We start from the raw sequence: 16905 nt of genomic DNA on the forward strand, positions 1-16905 counted from the left end.
GAAAGAACTGCAAGCTTGATCACGCAACCGTCACTGGCAGCGGTGGAAACACCCGCATCCTGTTGCAGCACATCAAAGAATATGTGATGAGAAGGTATATTTCATAGTTTTAGTGGAAAAATACATGAGGTTGTAATCTCCACTAAATTAACAAAATGTTAACTGTTAAACTGCAATCTTGTCAAAGGTTCTTCTACTTTTATTTCAGCAGAAATTTCTAGAAAAATATCTGATAAACTTGTCAGATTCTTGCAACAATCATATCTTCAAGTACTTCAAACTATAAACACATTAACAACTCTCGACGCCTTGAAATGTGAATCCAAGATGTGCATAAAAAAAACAACAACAACAACCCACAAACTCCACCAGCAACACAATGAGATCTGCAGAATAAAAAAAAAAAAAAAGGGCCTGGAGCTGCTGACTGTTGCCTGAAAAACAAAAAAGCGAACCATGAAAAGTGTCTCAGTGTTCTCTGCTGTGGAGTCCTGTCCTCTCTGTCTGGATCAACTGTTCCAGCTGCTCCTCCAAAACATCTCATGTAACTGTTAGCACAGTTGTCTGTATGTCAAGTGAGTCTCAGCTTCACTTTAAACCAGTAAAAATACACCAGCTGGGTTTAAAAACAGACGGGTGTTAGGTTATTTAAGTTTCCATCCAAATGGAGCGTACGTTTTTAACTGGATTTCTAGAAAAATCTGCAAAAGAAAATGCTAATTAATTCATATTTCCATCCACTACTGTGAGATTAACAGCTGGTGGCGCTAATTCTCCAGTCGGTGCCGTTAAACCACTGCAGAAGAAGACGACACAACGAGATGATGTCATTAAAAGAGTGGCGGTCGAAGCTCAAACGATGGAAAACATGATGGAAATATGACATTTCTGTTTGTTTCATGTATTAATTTGAGGAACGTTACAGGATGTTGTTCGCACTGATTAATGAACTTTTTATTATTTTATTTTTTTACAATCACACACTAATTTGAACTCCGTATTAGAGCTGCAACAATTAGTCGTTCAGCTTCTCCAGATTCACTGTTTCTCTTTTATATCATTGTAAACAAACATCTTTGGATATTGGGGACTGTTTGATGACACCACCTCAGACATGGGGGAAATATGACGGATGTTTTTCAATATTTTCTGCAGATTAATGAACAGAATCATGAATTGCAGCCCTTCTCCACATACCAGCAAAAGCTGCACTATGGAAGTCGGCTGTTGTTAAGTTTTAATTAGTTTCTGTTAAGAAAACAACAAAATTTGAGGGTTATTTTACAGCAGCAAGTAACAATTATTTTCTCAATTAAATCGATTATTTGTTTGGTCTTTAAAATGTCCAAAAATTGTGAAAAATGTCGATCACTGTTTCCTGAAGCCTAAGATGTAGCTTAAAATGTCTTGTTTTGACTCGACCAACAGTCAACAGCCCAAAGATAACCAGTCTGCTATCATAGAAGACTAAAGAAACCAGAAAATATTTATAATCACATTTCAGAAATTGGAATCAGAGAATTTTGGCAATTTTTTTCTCAAAAAAAAAACAAACAAAAAAGACTCAAAACAATTAGTCAGCTACCAAAATAGTTGGTGATTAATTGCAGTTGTAGGTTATTTTCAAAGTTTACATCTTCATTTATTTTGAAAAATAAATAAAAATATGAACATAAAAATTTTTTGCAAGAATAAGGGCACGGTGTAGATGTGAGGACAAGCTAAATCCTGCATTACAAAAGTACGTAACTAAAATATGACGAAGCGTCAGGAAGAAGAGAACACCGAGTGTCAGAAAGAAAAAAGAGGATTTACCAGGACAGTAATACTGAGCTGAGCTTCATAAAGCCAACAGACAAGATCAGAATTGATTGATTGATTATTTGCAGTGAGAAACTGAAGGTGGCGGTAGAACAGGGGTCCCTTGAGGAAAAAAGGTTGGGAACCACTGATTTAGGACACATCATGACTAGTGAGTAGCGAGCAGACAGCCTGTATCTGTCTCTGCTCGACTTTACAGAGGACACTCCATCTTATTGATTATCCTCCGGCTGTGTAGCTGTCAGCCGCTGGCAGACGACTGCAGACGTTTAACAGCGAACCGTTGGGCTTCAGAACCTGAGAAACTACAGTCACGCTGCTTCTGCTGCTATGACATGAAAGTGGCAATTTGAGAGTTCCTCCGTTTCATGTCCCGGCACATTTGAGAAGTATTGGAAAACACACATTGTTCCATCCTTTCTGTACGAAGACACACTGATATGAACATTTAAAACTACCATCATGCTACTAGAATTTTCTATTTAAATCACACTCCTTAATGGTGTGTTTAAAACAGTTTAATCAATACTCGAGCTCCTCATGTTAAAGAGGAAAGCCAAGTGTGTCGAGAAAACGTTTTTGTGATTTTATTATGAAAATATTTGTGGTTTATCAATAAGGAGCAGCGCTCAGTGACCACAGACAAACATCTTCAACTAACAAGTTTAATCAACTTACATTTCAGACTATAGAAAAGCTTTTTAATGCCACCTGGAACTGAAGATTAGACTGATTTCAAACACAGGAAATGAAAGTATCAGTGGCACTGATAATATATTTCAATTAAGGTTTCAATTCTTTACCAGAAGAAAGAAGAAACCAGAACTTTAAAACTGAAACTGAAGTGACGACATAAAAACACCTTTTAGTGTTTTCAAACCATTTTAAAGACCTTAAAGACTTAGAAAACATAATTTCAGTCATTTTAAGACTTTTCCAGGACATGAAAAGCTGATGATTGATTAGTTGCCAAATTTTTTGATAATCGATTAATCGTTTTGAGACATTTTTTTTTTTAGTAGGAACATTTCCAAATTCTCTGATTCCAGCTTCTCAAATGTGAATCTGTTCTGGTTTCTTTAATCTTCTGTGACAGTAAACTGAATATCTTTGGGTTGTGGACTGATGGTCCGGACTAAACAAGACATTTCAGGACGTCACATTGATTTGTGGGAAACTGTGATTGACATTTTACACCATTTTGACATTTTATAGACCTAACAGCTAATCAACTAATTAACAGATTAATCTATAATGAAAATTATTGTTGTAGAAAATAACTGTAGGATTTAATCTCTGGTCCATGCTCCCAAGCAGAAGGTGGCGGTAATGCACTTGATACGCTGGTTGCCAACCGCAATTATAAACCAAGAAGAAGAAGAAGTTTTTTCAGACAGAGTGGTACATCCTGTCAGCCGAGGCGTTTCCCATCTGCTGCTTCTTCCCACTTTAACCTGAATAACAAACCAGGTCTCGGTGCTCCAGTTGGACCCACATGGAGAGCCGGGGCTAGCTGGGAGGTTTAATCTATAAGGAACTAGCAAATTCAAGATGAGATCTCACCAAGGATTTATATAAGGACAAAACTACTTCCTCACATAACTTCTGAACAGTTCTTCTGATTATTGCCAGCATAGTTTGCCTTTTTTTGCCCTTCCACTTGCTGAACCACCAATTCTCCAACTGTATAATTAACTATGTTCCAAAGGTCACCGGTTTCCAGCCAGAAGTGGCGCCATTTGCCACCACCTGCGTTCTGCTCTATCCACTCTGTCGTCGATGCAATAGGATTTTTCCTTTTATGAGGAACTGTATCTGAAGCTTTTTAGAAGTCCATATAAATGCAATCAACTGATTGTCTTTTATCCAAAGCTGCCGATCACTTATCATGCCGTGAGAAGCTCAAGTGAAGTTGATCTTCCAGATATGAATCCAAACTGCTTATTGCTAAAAAGTCTGTTTGACATCAGATGGTCAATAATATACACCCACTGAACGCTTTATTAGGAACACCTGTTCAGTCTAATGCAAATCAATACAACAGCTCTGCCATAAATTCTACTTTTATGAAGCTTATATATTTTCAGTTTTTGTTGACGTTGTCAGAAAGGTGATAATTCTACTTTAGGTTTATTATTGAGGTCGTAGTGGGTGGTGGTGGTGGTGTACTGGAGTGCATTACATTGAATGGTGTTCCTAATATTTTATCCACGACATTAACATACATGAGGGGAGCAAAATATTGGGAACACTTTTGAATATAATACGCTCCAGTACAGCAACACCACCCACTACGGCAGCGCTGTTGTACTGAATTGCACAGGTGTTCCTAAGAAAGTGTCCGATGAGTGTTTGTCCTGATTAGATTTTCCATTGTCTTACTACAGATGTCAGAATAACTGGCCTCTAGTTTCCTGCTAATGATTTGTTTCCTTTGTTTGAAAATTGCATTGATTTGTGCCTCTTTCTATTCACAGGGTAAGTCTAATTCTTCTAACTATTGATTATTATAATACTGTTAGAGGTTCAGCGATCACACGAGCCACTTTCTTTAAAATCCTCGGATGTGTCGCATCTGGTCCCGGTGATTTATAGACGTTAATATTCTGAAGAAGCAGTTTTATATCCTCGGTAGTTATTATAAAACCTTCTACTTGCTGATCTTCCGATCTTGGTATTTCAGGTATGTGCCCTTCAGGTTCGTTCACAAATACACTGCTGACATCTTTTCAAGATCTTTGTCTGTTTTTGGGGAGTTAGTATTATTCTAATTGGTATTCAAGTCTCCTACTGATGTTTTAACTTTTGTCCTCTATTTATATAATTCTAGATAACCTTTGGTTTCTGTTAAGATTGTCCTGCTAAGTCTTCTTCATGTATCTTTATAAATATCGTGCTAAAATTGAAGATACTTTATTGAAAAATAAGTTGAACTTTGAAGCTCGTCTCGGCAGTTTTAGTGTGTGAACCGACTTTATAAAAGTCAGTGACTGCTGTCTGTTTTATATTTTGTAATTCTGGTGACGGCTCCACTTATTGTGCGCTGTGAACTTTTCAACAGACATGTCCCTCCTTGTCTCACAGCACATCTATAACTCATGATTACCAGCTGCTTTGTCTGCCATCGCTGCCAACGTTTAAGTCAGTGTCTCCCACTCGTAGCTGCCAATGATTTCAAGTATTTTATCTTTCCATCTCTGTTTTAAAGCGATGTTTTCACAACGCCTTTGGTGTGCAGCAAATCTGGTGAGGCACTGTATGTCAGACATCAGGGGCTGAGTAATATATCACTTCAGGGTTTCTCCACAGGAAGTTGTTTAGCAAAGGCGGTGATTAATTGTCATAATTACTGTAAAACGGATGTACGATGCCACCGATCAATCACTGTCGTCTACTGAGCCAAGTCAGAGAGATCCTGACACATCTCGTCTTGTGATCTGTGTAATTATGAGAAGATGGTTTTCACATAAAACCACTATCTTTATCGTAATGGTTTCTGTTGCATGAGAAAGTTCCTCTGCTCTTTTACTCTGAAGGTTTATGTTTTAGTTCATTAAAGTGTTTTTATACCCTGTATTTAATGCCCATCAACGGCGTCATACTGTGGTATTTATGTAGCCAGATAATCAGGTTTAACTGCCATTTTTCCACTTCATTTTCAACACTGTCTTCATGTAAGCCGTTTTCTGTTTGGGGAGACGGGGTATTATTTTATATATTTAGTGGTGGTTTTTCATTGCTGTCACAAATGTTTCTGTCACTTTTCATGTGAACAAAATGTCTTCAAGGAGAGACTGTCTCAAAATGTGCTTGTATTTAAATAATATCACGCTTTGCACTCCGCTTTCTACTGTGGCCGTTCGGAAACAACACTCTTGATTTCCAACGAGGTCGGACGACACATCGTACAAACCAGTTCTGATTAGGGTTGCGACGAACCATTATTTGCATTATCGATTAGTTGTTTGGTCCATAAGATGTTGATCACTCTTCTCTCACGTCTTCACATGTCCTGCTTTGTCCACAACCCCAAAAGATATTCGGTTTACTGTCATTGAAGACTGAGGAAACCAGAAAGTATTCACATTTGAGAAGCTTAATCATTCATTTAATAAAATAGACAATTAATTGCCGCGGCTCTAGCATCAGTATACGTCGTCAAAACTGCTCGTCAAACCTCCTTCCCCTACACCTTCCCGACAGTGGATTTGGCGTCCAAGAACTTCTTTCCGAAAACGACAATCTGACATTACTACCCGCTTCACGCCACGATTAGCTAAGCTGTGCAGCGTTTCTTTCTCTGGTTCTCTTTGTTCATTCTTTACACGACTATTTCTGTCGTTTTTCACATGAACAACAGAGCGCAACACACATTATCCCCGGCTTTTTCACTCCGTCTTCGAGCGTTGCCGTTCGGAAAACTATTAACGAGTTCGGACAACACGTCGTACAAGCTACTTCCTCTCAAGCATAACCCGACCTTGTGTCAGATTTCTACCTGAAGATAACTAAGCTTGCTTGTAGCGTAGACGTAATGTAGTGTAAACACAAGATCGTCCGGTTATTCTGGTATTTTTTTTCCGCGTTTTCCAACATACTGACACATTTCCAGTCAGTTTTCTCCACTTCAATCCCTCCTGATTGGACGTGTCATACTGTCTGCTGTACTGATTCTCTGGAGGAGAATCATCAGCTCAAGTATCTCCGCTGAAACCCTCCGAGTCATTCAACACCTGCAGCCATCACTAAAAAAAAAAAAAAAAAAAAAAGGACTTCCTGGGTTGTTAGTGGCAGAGAGGCGAGCGTTCCTGTCGGGGTGACGGCAGGTCGTGTAGCCGCTGCTGTCTTCCTGTCCGACCGGCCTCCCGGGAGGAGCAGACAGATCGGCTCGTTTCAGCTTCCTGTCGGTGTCCTCCTCCGGGGGAGAACGGCTCAGCATTCCTGCTGTCAACCCGACCGTCACAGAGCTCCTCACTGTGCTCTGCAGGTAATCATACGCTGCAATTTTATGTGTCTACAGATATTAATGTACAAATCACTGATATTAAAGCACTTATAAGGAGCTCGGTCATTTGTGTGTGTGTGTGTGTGTGAGGATTTTTGACCTGAACAGTTAGATGAATCATCTGCACAATATCAGTAAGACATCAAGATTGACATGACTTTTCACCTGCTTTTTTACAGTGGTTTAAAAAAAAAAAAAAACCTGCCAGACATGTTTTAAAGATATTTTTTCTACAAAAAACATTCAATTATCTTGTTAAAAATAGGTCTGCAACTAATGATTATTTTCATTATTGACTAATCTGCTGATTATTTTCTTATTTAATCAGTTTGTTTAGTCTGTAATAGAGCTTAATCAATTAGTCAATCATCCAAAAAAATGATAATTCAACATTCATTTCAGTCATTTTTCCAGCAAAATGCCAAAATATTACAGTCAAATGTGACTATTTGATGCTTTTCTTTATTATATATGAAAATAAACTGAATATTTTTGGATTTTGGACTCGAATAAACACTTTTGTGTATGTTAACTTAGATTTGGGGAAACTGAAATGGTATTTTTCAGTTTTTTTCCTGACAAAACGAAATAATTGTCAGTTGCAGCCGTAGTTTTATAGAAAAGTGAGATACGACACTTTACACTACAGCGCAAAGAGAACGAGCCCTGAAATAACTAAAGTCTAAGGAGTTCAACGGATGTCAATTTTTAATCAATTAATCGCTGTTGATAATTCAATTGATTAAATTTATATTAACCGATGACGCAGAAGACGAGGGACTTGTGGTGTTAGCATCAGAAAATGTGCAGTAGATCTGGTGAAATGTCAGGAAGGTATGAAAAAATAGATACCGCTCAAACCCTAGTCCGTACCGTGACGGTTCAGGATGAATACACGTACCGTTACACCCTTATTAAACAAACATCACCAACACAAGCAGCTGCTCGGTTAGTCAGACAGCAGAGATATGGACCAGCGGGACTCTAATTACTCATTTGTCCAACAAAATCAAGACTTAAGTGTTGAACTGTGAAAGTGACACTGTCCTGATTTGAGTATAAAAGCTTTTTAGCGGTGGCGGTAAATGTTCAAAGAGTTCCGGTATTTATGAACATCTGTTCCAGCTGAGCAGCTGTTTTCCAGCAGCTGGACTAACGTTAGCTTACAGTCAACGACGCACATCACTCCACTACGTAGATCAGGGATATTTATTCGATAACGTTACAAGTGATTAACTGACGAAGGCTGCTGCACTTCTGATTACGGAAAAGTTGTTTTGTTGGATACGTCCAACACATCTAGTCTGATCTGATCTCTGTCCTCTCATGAAGCCGTTTGCTGTGTTTAATACTTATGATTTAGTCGTGCCGATCATTAAATAGTGACAGGGGTGAGAGCTCCACAATTATAAATTAAGTCATGATTTTGTCTTATTTAATTTATAATTCAAGTAACTTGGTGATTACTTTATCTGTTCTTTGAAATTCTTAATGTTCTGTGGATTTTAAGTGAACATAAGTTGTGTCAGTGGTTTTGTATTATGGAAAACATCCACCATGTTTCATAAATTATGAGTGATTAATGATTGTTAACATGGCCGACTATCAAATAAGGAAATTGCTTAAAAATTTGCATCCCTAGAAGGAAACACTGCTGCTTCAGTTACACAACAAAAATATTCCAATACTGGTGCCAAAGCATCAATATCGTACCACAAGAGACCAGATAACAAAAATTAGTCCATTTTTTTCAATACTGTAACAACATGACACGAGTTTAAATATCTTGCTAGTGTATCACTGTCACCGGCTACTAATTTATCCCAACAACAGCGTTTATCAAGTGCTGGAGACGAACTGAGAGAACCAGAATTCAACATGATGGGACCATGATGGGACCATGATGGGACCTGTAATGGGAACCAGCACCGAAACTGAACGTTAGCCTTCAGTTTAAGTCTCTCTTCTGACTTCACAAAGTCTATACGGAGTCTGAACAGAAAACCAGATGAGAAACACCAACTATACACATCAGCCAATACTCAAGAAGGTCAACAGAACAGTTGACAATGATCAACAACAAGTTTGATGAACTGATCAATCATTTAGGTCAGTTCCAGTTTCTCCAATACGATGATTTGTCTGTTTTCCATCATTGAACACAGAATAAATGTGTTTTTTGTCCATCATTAAAACAAGCAATTAAAAGATGACACCATGGGCTCTCACGATTCAAGTTTTATTGACTAAACAATTGATCAAAACGTGCAAAAACTGATCATTTGATTATTGGGCTACATAGGAATTAATGGGCTACAACCAATTATTTTCATTATTGATTAATCTGGCAATTATTTTCTTGTATAATCGTTTTGTTAAAATGTCAGAAAATGGTTAGAAATGCCTGAAAATGTCCCACAGGTCAATGTTACATCTTGCAATATCTTTGGATTTTGGACTGTTGATCAAACAAAGCTTCAAATCCTCACATTTGAGAAGCAGAAACCAGTAAGTTTTTTGTCATTTCCCCCCCCAAAATATGACTAAAACTGTTATTCATAATTCAAAATAGTTGCAGATTAATTTTCTGTCAATCAGCTATTCCATTAATTGACTAGTCATAGCTCTAGTCATTACTTGCTGCCCCGTTGGAAACATTCAACGTGGCTGTTTGCTTGTTGTGAAAGCACATTTCAGCAACTTCTTCAGTTTTTAAGAGTTCACAAGGGGGGAAAAAATTAGCTGTTCTATAAGCAAACACAATCCCCCCACTGTGGGACCGTCTGATTGGTTTTAAAAACAGTCACATGACGAAGGCTGCGTTGGCTTAGAGAAAACCTCCTCCTCCTCTTTTGTGGTTCACCACTTTTGTTTACATTTTTTCAGTACTTGGTGCAGGGAAAAACAGCTTTGAACTATTCCGTTTCCTTTCATCGTCCACAGACATTACTGCTGTTGTTCTCCAGGTTCTCGGTCACAGCTCTTCACAGTTTCTCTCGGTTTCAACTGCCTCTTCGTGCATTTCCACAACTACCACTTACACAGAGTATATATATATGAAAGAAAAACAACAAACAGCAGTGGCACTGTGTTTCAGTTCAACAACATGTGTGGCCACCTTCACTCTCAAGGCCAGAAATTCACTGGTAGACAAAACTGAAAGAACCACAAATAATTGAATAAGTGTCACACTGGATAAGCCGATTGAATCATATGGCTCAACCAAACAAGTTAAACAACTGCCAGACACTTAAAACATACACCTCCCACAAGATTAACTGAGATCCTTTAAGTGTCAGGGGATTTATAAGAAAGACAAAACGTGCCTTGCCTATTGAGTCCTTTCATTTTCATTCAGTTACGATCTTTTATATTGCCTCAGAGTTAAATTAGTGGCCCTGTCACTCACATTAAAACACAATCTAGCGCTAAAGGTGACATCTCCTCTATCATTTAAATCTAGTATCTACAGTAACTACTCAACCTTAGATATCACTCATGTGCCCAGTAATGTTGGCAGAACTGGTTTCAGGTACTTTACACCTTATAAAATGAACTGAACTGCAAACTCGCCCCCACACTAGAGTCTTTCATTCCTCTTTGAGATTTTTAAAGCTTTATTATCTCATGTTTTTTATGACTCTTGTAACTGTTTCTTTGTTGATTGTGTAGTTGTGTTGTTTCTGTTTGCTGACTGTCTTATATGAATGTTTCTTCTTCTCAGGTCTCTCCTGGAAACGAGATCTTAATCTCAATGAGACTTCCTGATTGAATAAAGATTAAATAAAAATAAATAAATACAACTTTGAGGCGTTCAAAGCTTGTTTCATGTACTCAGTATTTTTTTCTTCACAGTAGTTTAGCCTCATAACTCCTGATACAGGCCTTAAATCACTAACTTAGTTAACGTTATGCAATGACGATAAAATGGTATTTAAGGGATTATAGGTCACATTGTTAGCAACATGCATAACTAATAGCAACACAACTCTAACCTAAGAATGAATTGTGCTCCGTGTTAAAAAATAAAGAGAATATTTATATGAAATAGCTAGCTTGCATTAGCCACATTATGGATCTCTGGACGGTTGCCTGTTAATATCAAAGGGACAATAAACAAAAGCGATGTTTAAAATGCTAACAATCTCTGAGGGGGTTACAACAGCCAATTCCTTATTTTAAAGAAACATGAAATTGATGCAAATACACCGGATCCAAGGAGCGAGCTAAACTAGCAACCGTTAGCCGAGTTCATCGAGAGGCTAGCTGGCTGTGACTGACTCGTCGGCCCTGGATCTCACTGCCCTTTACTGCAAAGTTAACTTACACACTAATTACGTCTCCCAGAGGTTTCAGCTGAACACAGTTAGCTTTAAACACAAGTAACAACATAAACTTAAGAGTCCAACATCGAATAATATGAAGGTGTTTGAGCACAATCTATGCAGCTAGTCCGAGGCCCACCGTGGCCCGCTAGAAGGCTAACGAGATCCATTATCGGACGCAGTGCTGCTTTAGCTCCGGTGGTGAGATTTCAGTCTCCGTGTAACTTTGCAATAAATCAACCAATTTAAAAGATCTACATCCGTATTTTAAACTCGCGATTATACACGTTTAAACCAGAGCCAAACAAATACGTGCAACGTTGTACCGATGGTCCATATAACAGTTGACCTAACGTCCTATTTGTCGTGTGATGGACAATTACCGATGCGGCGCTTTCAGACTGCCTGTCAAACATATAGGTCCATTATCGGACATGCGTTTGGATTCCCCTGTAACCCCTGGTGTTGTTTTAGCTATTATGCAGCATTAATTCTCGTTTCCAGCACTGCTACAGTCATATTAGACAACAGGGGGGTCCAGGTTTAGTTAAACTGCTGTACAAGAGTTTCTAAAATGCTAAAATACTAGAAAACACGCTAAACATCCCAGTGCTGGTTTAAACGGATGGCAACAGATATCAAACGGCCACCGTAACGTAGCTGTTAAGAAGTGTGACCAGCCGTTACACCGACCATGACACGTATTTGTTAACGTGTTCAGACTGGGTGACTGGGTATGCATGAAGTGGTTCAAATTTTTGCAGGTTTAAAAAAGGGAAACAAGCGGGTCAGGCGAGGACGTGTCCGATGATGGACGCATACCTCCTAGCTCCCCCGGTCTCTCCAGACAAAGACAGCAGCTAGCCTGCTGAGCTAACCCCCGGGATAGCTAGCAGGCTATCCCGCGTTTCAAGAAAAAGAAGTGGATTCAAATCCCACTGAGAGAGACAACTTCTGCATGTCCACTTACCCCGTTTGGAATCCCTACCCGACCAGTATTCATGTACACTCCATAGGTCCCGATAATCCCAGTGATAACAGTTAAGACAAGCTCCCAAACTGGTGGATTGAACGGGCAGACCAGTCAACGTGCTCCCAGTTCACTGGACCGCAGCCATCACACGGTCACATCCAGGAGAAAACTGGAAAACAGCGGGAAACACCGACATTTTGGAGTCACTTCTCGGGCGTGGATGCAAATAAAACTAATCCCAGATATTCCATGACTGGATGTGATATTCCCAGAGTTCCCAGATGAGCGTTATCCCTGTTCACAGACACACAGACAGCAACAGACAGACAAACAGCTCTGTGGGGCTAAATGGCTGTTAGGTACAATGCAGCCAAAGCCCGGATCACTGGATCACTGGATCACTGGACTGGGTTCACTGGATCATAGTCACTGACTGGACCTGGATTCAGTGAACAGAAGTCGCTCACATTGAAAAATTTAAATGTATTTAAAGGTGCAGTGAGTATAATTTAGTGGCATCTAGTGGTGAGGTTGCAGATTGCAATCAACTGAATACCCATCCCATCCCTCTCTAAGCGTACAGGAGAATCTACGGTGGCCGCGTAACACGTGAAAAAAGCAAAAGGCGCTCTGTAGAGCCAGTATTTGGTTTGTCTGATCTGGGCTACTGTAGAAATATGATGTTGCAACATGGCAGCCTCCATGAAAGGGGACCTGCTCTCTACGTAGATATAAAGGGCTCATTCTAAGGTATCGAAAACACAACAATTCTTATTTTCATTGGATTATACTCTAATTAAAACATACTATTATATTCTATTTCTGCCAAGTCCGTTCCGCTAGAATCACTAAATTATACATACTGCACCTTTAAAGGATAGGTTCACAATTTTTCAAGTGTGTCTTAAAACAACAGTTAGGTATGATGGAGTATTAGGGCCACACTGAGAGGAAAAAAATTCGGAGGTTTCGAGAATAAGGTCATAATATTTTGAGAAAAAATTTGGAATATTACGTGAATAAAGTCGTAACATCGTAATATTACAAGAATTATGAGAATAAAGTAGACAAAAGACAAAAAAGTCATAATTTTATGAGAATAAATTGTTATTATGAGAAAAATCTAACAGCCTATTTAAAGGGGAAAAGTCAGAGGAGCATTCTGTGTTAAAATGTGGAGCATCTTGTGAAGTTATACTTTGTATAGGTTTCACAAATAACAAAATACTTAATCTTTTGGCATATTAGCAACAGACTTTGAAATAATTGTGCAAACAATTGTGTCTATTCTGATGAATGAACCATATGGACTTGGAAGAAATTGCCTTTTGTGGAAGAGGAAATGGCTGGAGGGGGTCGACTGCAAGGCTATCGGTGGTTACATCTGATATTACAATTTTTTTGCCGTAGAATTACAACTTTATTCTCTTAATCTTCTCTTTAAAAATGTTTTCTCCCAGTGTGGCCCTTAAAATCGGTTGTAGTCAGGTGTCCATATGAACAGTGAAAGAGGTTTTCCTCGCTGTAATCATTCCTCCTGTTCATACTGGATATTAAAAGATCAAATGCACTTTCCATGTAAGTGATGGAGGACAAAATCCATTTTTTTTGCAAAGATGCATTTTTATTTATTTATTTATTGTTTTTCTTTAACTTTATTTTACCAGGAAAACCTCATTGAGATTAAAAATCTCTTTTTGCATGAGTGTCCTGACCAAGACAGACAGACAGCAACATGAAGGTTTCAGACACACAACATGAAAATAAGTAATACAGACAGACCTCTAGTTAGCCAATATAAAATAATAAAATCTTGAATAAAATTACAGCCAAAGAGAAAGTAAAAATACAACCTTAATACTAGAATTTGACCAAAAAACAGCAGCAATTTGAGGCAACCTCACTGACACTGGCAAAGCTCTAAATCTGCTCAAAGAAACCAATGACTGTAATTTTAACTCATTTTGTGGAAGATTTCAAGTATAAAAGTATTAAAAGATGATGTGAAGCTTATATGAGGCTTCAGCAGTCTGAGTTAGTCATATCAAGTGGATATCTGACACATTTACAGTCTTTTTAGCATCAAATTCCCTTTTTGTGTTTCCTCTGATAGTGTTTCCCTGTTGAGCTGCGTTGGAAGTATAGTAACAAAAAGAGGAACTTTGGCACTAAAAAGACTGTAACGTTGAAAGATATCTACTTGATTTGACATTCATATTAGCTTCAGATAAACCTTAAAATTTTTTGCACAGAAGGAGGACTGTGGATTTTGTCCTCCATCACTTACATTGTAAGTGCATTATGAAGGGATCTTCTAATGGTCAGTATGAACAGGAGGAATGATTGCGGCAAGCAAAACATGTTTTAGTGTTCATTTGGGCTCCTGACAGTTGTTTTAAGACACACTTGAAAATTGTCAACCTGTACTTTAATGGCAATGTGTTGCTTCATGTAGGACTGATCATAGAGCGTCTCTAAATTAAAGGATTGGTTACATTTTGTCTTCATTTCACCGAATTCTCAAGTCATGGACAGACAGAGGTTCATGATTTTGAAGAGCAACGACCAAACCAGCATCTAACGAGTCCGAAGTAACATCTGCAGGTATGTTTACATGCTGTTTAATGTGCTGCAGCTGAGCAGCTAATTAACTACCTAGCTGCTAACTAACGTTAGCGGTGCACTTCTCCCTGGTGAATGTTTGTTTGGTGGCTCGTTAAACAAGCTCAGCTGCAGGACAAGATGCGTGTTCATGTTTGTAAGTTAGATAAGAAGGAGACTTTAGCAGGAAAACTAATGTGGGTTGTTGTTCAGAGTGTGTGGCTCTTGTGTTGTGTAGCAGGATGCAATCAGGCTCAGTGTGACCGTCTGCTCTGCCGATGACAGAACGACACGTTATCACTTCATGCTAGAACTGATTTGCTGCATAGAAATATGGACTCCAGCTACATAAGTGGATGACGGAACGGTATTTCATTGAATTAATGTACAACTCAGGGGTGCCATCATGAAATCAAAGAATATAAAATATAAATTTCTCCCTTTTGGTTTCAGATTTTTTTTTTTCAAAGGAGAACACAAGACAAGTGATTTACTGAGCAGATATGTTGCTGTAGAAGACAAAGAAAGCTATTTAATTTCCATTAGACTGCATTAACTGACTTTTTGTCCACTAGTTTTCAGCAGAAACAAGCAGTGAACTCAACACCTTTTAAGTTGATATGTTGAAGCTTATTTCCTCATCCAGCAGTTACGGAGCAACATTATCATTCATTTGGAGTCGTGTTTCTGTCCACCTGGTGAATCTAAGTCCAATATTCACACTCATTTAGCTCTGTTCTTCTTCTCTACCAACTCCTGAGGGAAATATCTGGCTCTTTAGCTGCTAAATGCTCCACTATGTTCACCAGCTAGTCTACAGCTAATTGTGTCTGTTTGCTGTTTGGTGCTGAGCAGGTAGTGTACAGCGGCTTTTTAGAGCTTTTTCTCTGAAAAGAGCTGCCTGCTGCAGCCGATAGCAACACTATGAGAGCGCTGAGAGTGAACTAAAACAGTAAAGTTGCAGCTGGACAGATAAACAATGAGCTGAAACTCACTATAAAGCTCCGTAAAGCCGAGAGGAGCTGCAGAGTCACTGATAATTCTCTGTAGGTTCATCACTACGAGCCACAACCAACACATTACACACTGACAGTCTATATATCCTTATTATAAAAATATTGATTATAGCTGCTTTAAATTTAAATGGGAACATCATGTCCTGCTGCCATTTATCTTTCCCACTAAAATAACTCTCTGCTCTCTATTCACACACACACACACACACACACTTGTGTTTAATGTAGGTATTCAGGATGGTTACCCCGGCAACAAGGATAATTTTGCTTTTGAAATGACATCAGTATCTCTGTGTTTGTCCTTACCTACACACACACACATACACACACTACTAGTACCTGTTACGCTACCACGTGAGTATCTGCATGTGTGTGTGTGTGTGTGTGTGTGTGTGTTTTCCATCTGATTACACTTCTAAGCAACGGCCTGTGCAGAGGGAGAGCGAGAGCCCCATTTACATTTTTATTTGAATCTTCTCCCTCCTTTTGTTCTCGTGAAGGACTCTCTGCTCATTAAGGGCCGACCGCTGAAGAGCTTACAGAGTGCCAGAGGAGTGATGACAGAGTGATGAAGAAATAATGAAGCTGTAATGAGGGAATAACGGGGGAGTAATATTGCATTCACATCACACGGACTCTGAGGTCTCAACCACTTCTTTGGTCGTAACTATCTAAGTGTTTATGTATTTAAGTGATTACGTCGAGCCATATGGATAGACTACATGTACACTTTTATACATTTACTAATGACCAATCAGCATGAGTTTATCAAGTTTGGATGAGCAGTAAGATAAGCTCCATTTAGCTTTTTAGCTAAGTTACTGGTGTGGCTTTGGGGACGATGTCGGTCAGTCAGTCCATAATTTTGTCTTGTGTAATAATGATTAATTTGATGGAAAGCCATCATATTTTATACACACATTCATGGTTTCCAGTAGAGCTGGAATGAGTAGTCGATTAATTGATTAGTCGACCAACAGAAAATTAATCAGCAACTATTTTAATAACTGAACAATCATTTTTAGCCACTTTTTAAACAGAAATGCTAAAAGGTTGCTGGTTGCAGCTCTTCTGTGTCGTACATGATCTTAAATTGAATATCTTTAGATTTTGGACCGTTGATGAGATAAAACAAAACATTGGAAGATGTCACCATGAACTCTG

At 38.7% G+C, this 16905-nt stretch overlaps 1 protein-coding gene across 2 annotated transcripts in view; it reads right to left on the bottom strand.

Annotated features, from left to right (window-relative positions):
• Window positions 1-12517, bottom strand: part of znf609a (zinc finger protein 609a) — a 59686-nt gene extending 47169 nt beyond the window's left edge. For both annotated transcript variants that reach the window (XM_042411353.1, XM_042411354.1), the window contains exon 1: window positions 12122-12517. The gene's annotated coding sequence lies outside the window, so the exon portion shown is untranslated. The remainder of the gene's footprint in view (window positions 1-12121) is intronic.
• Between the last annotated feature and the right edge of the window lie 4388 nt (window positions 12518-16905).

Source organism: Thunnus maccoyii, chromosome 5 (assembly GCF_910596095.1).
Source record: "Thunnus maccoyii chromosome 5, fThuMac1.1, whole genome shotgun sequence".
Classification (NCBI taxonomy): domain Eukaryota; kingdom Metazoa; phylum Chordata; class Actinopteri; order Scombriformes; family Scombridae; genus Thunnus; species Thunnus maccoyii.